Source organism: Aplysia californica, unplaced genomic scaffold (genome assembly GCF_000002075.1).
Source record: "Aplysia californica isolate F4 #8 unplaced genomic scaffold, AplCal3.0 scaffold00005, whole genome shotgun sequence".
Lineage (NCBI taxonomy): Eukaryota > Metazoa > Mollusca > Gastropoda > Aplysiida > Aplysiidae > Aplysia > Aplysia californica.
The window spans coordinates 779,817-782,178 of record NW_004797275.1 but is presented as its reverse complement, the minus strand read 5'-3'; positions in this window follow the sequence as shown (position 1 = coordinate 782,178).

The window sequence follows — 2,362 nt, the reverse complement described above, 5'->3', positions numbered from 1 at the left end:
ACATTTACCGACTAAAGAAATGCGCATTCGCATCACACAAGGAGAGGAGAATAAATTGAAGCAATATTTGTATTTAGAGAAACAGGTTTGATGTGTCTCAAATAGCACAAAACAATGCTTGAGAGTTGTGGGTTTGCTTGGACACAGATTTTCTTATTCGGCGTCAATGACCTTGACCTTGGGGTTTAAGGTCCAATCAGTACCTGTTACGGTTTCCAATACCTTTGATGACAACAGCGCATGGCCCGTGCATAGAGCGGACCAAGCGATTGATTTGGCAGTTGGGGACCAGCACTCACTCCTGTAGAATAGCAGCACCCAGTTGTGCAGCTGTCCAGGGTCTGGGCTGGAGTTGGTTGAGACGCCGCTGAAGGATGTCCCAAAGGTGTTTTATTGGGTTCACATCTGGTGATCGGGGTGGGTGAGGCATGGTGGGTGTGTTGTTCTGCACCAGGAATTTACTGCTGGGTAGCACGTACTGTATGAGGCCGGGCGTTATCCTGCTGAAAGAGGTGGTTTTATTGTCTCTGGAAAAATGAAGCAATATGGGGCTGCAGGACTTGGTTGATGTAGCGATGAGCTGCCACTTCGTTGTCACGTCCAGGTCCTACATTTTGGAAGATAATGGGCCCCAGTCTTTGATTGATACTGATTGCGCCCCATATAATCACGCCTTGATCTCCACAGGGGTCTCTCTCCCAGATGTTCTCGTCAGAGTAGCGTTGTCCCCGGCGGCGCTAAATTCGGACCCGTATATCGTCAGGATCGATGCAGAAATGACTCTCGTCGCTGAAGATTACACGCTGCCACTGTCGATGACCCCAGTTAACGTGGCCCTGGGCCCACTGGAGACGAGCTCGTCGATGATGGACGTTCAGGAGTAGCCCCCTGGCTACAAGTCAGCTACATATGGTGTGGTCACTCACGACTCTATCGTACGTTCCTATGGTGTTCTGGGCTGTCTCATAGACAGACAACCGTAGATCTCGGCGATGATGACGCACAATGAAGCGGTCTTGGGCGGCTGTTGTCAGTCGAGGTCTTTCGCTTCTTTGGAGATCTCTCATGGAGATGGTTGCCTTTAATCTGTTTTTGCAGGCAGTAGGTAGTGCTGGCATGCACTCCCAGGACTGTTGCCACCTGCTGAGGGCTCTCGCCGGCTTGTGGACGTCCAATAGCTCTTTCTCGATTTTCCGCAGATAATCTGGGCATCTTGATAGTAGGACTATGCAACCCTCAAACATTTTAGGGCCGAAAATTCACGATTCAATTCACGTTTTAACTGCGTACCATTGAGATGGTTGCTTTGTTGTATTGTTTGATGCACAAGCGGCCAATGAGCATGTTGTGTGTTTGTTTATTTTTTTATCGAGCCAATCCCATAACCAGAAGACATTGCGAATAGAGACAAATGAAAACAACTCACGAAAATACTTCGTTTTGCTTTCCACACATTGTGTTACTTTTTGGCGTTACTTATGCCGATCAGTATAAATATATAATATATATACTAGTTGGGCCCCCTTTCGATGAAAGGAATGATCGGTGCATTAGCATCAACTGAAAGTCATTGGCCTATTAAATTTACACTCTACTGGAACAGAGCAATACATCTTGAGAGATGCAAAACATTAGAAGGTTTAGATCTAGATATAATATACTATCAAAACAAAATGCGCCTCCCGAAATATCACTTCCGCACCGGATTTTATAAAATTACAAAAGCGTCGGCCTATAAAAGCGATTGGCGAAATAAAGAAATTAAGCTTTTGCAGCAAAAACTGTCTCAAAACTGAAAAAACGAAGGGTGTCATGATCTGGAGAATATTTTAAAGAATATTTTGGCGAATACCGCATGTCGATCGACGCAGCCATTAAAAAGCCTTTTGAATAGCAAAATTCGGCCACCACAAATAGATAATAGATAAATATTTGTAAATCTATATTATTTATATCAATGTATATATATGGGGGTTCTCGTGGCCAAGATGTAAAGATGCTCGCCTCTCATTCAAAGATCCCGGGTTCGAACCCGGCTAGCGACGGAAAAGTTTTATTTTCTAAAATTGTTTCCTTTCACCTCTGTTCCTGCTCTCTAGCAATGTTCTGTCTTCGGCTTTCGTCTCCACGTTGTGCCCCCACCCCTTCACCTCCTTTTCCCCCTCCTCTGGGCTCCTTACTCTTTCTGCAGCCTTTCTACTGCTACTTATTCACTCTTTCTTATGGTAGGTCAAAATTCCCTTCCAACTGAAAATGTTTAATATGTCCCGAGCGTTCATTTGACTGTATGCAGTTGTGAGCTCCGTGAAACACTTACGAAATCACATGACGCAATCAGAACCTCAACGTTGTGTTAATAATA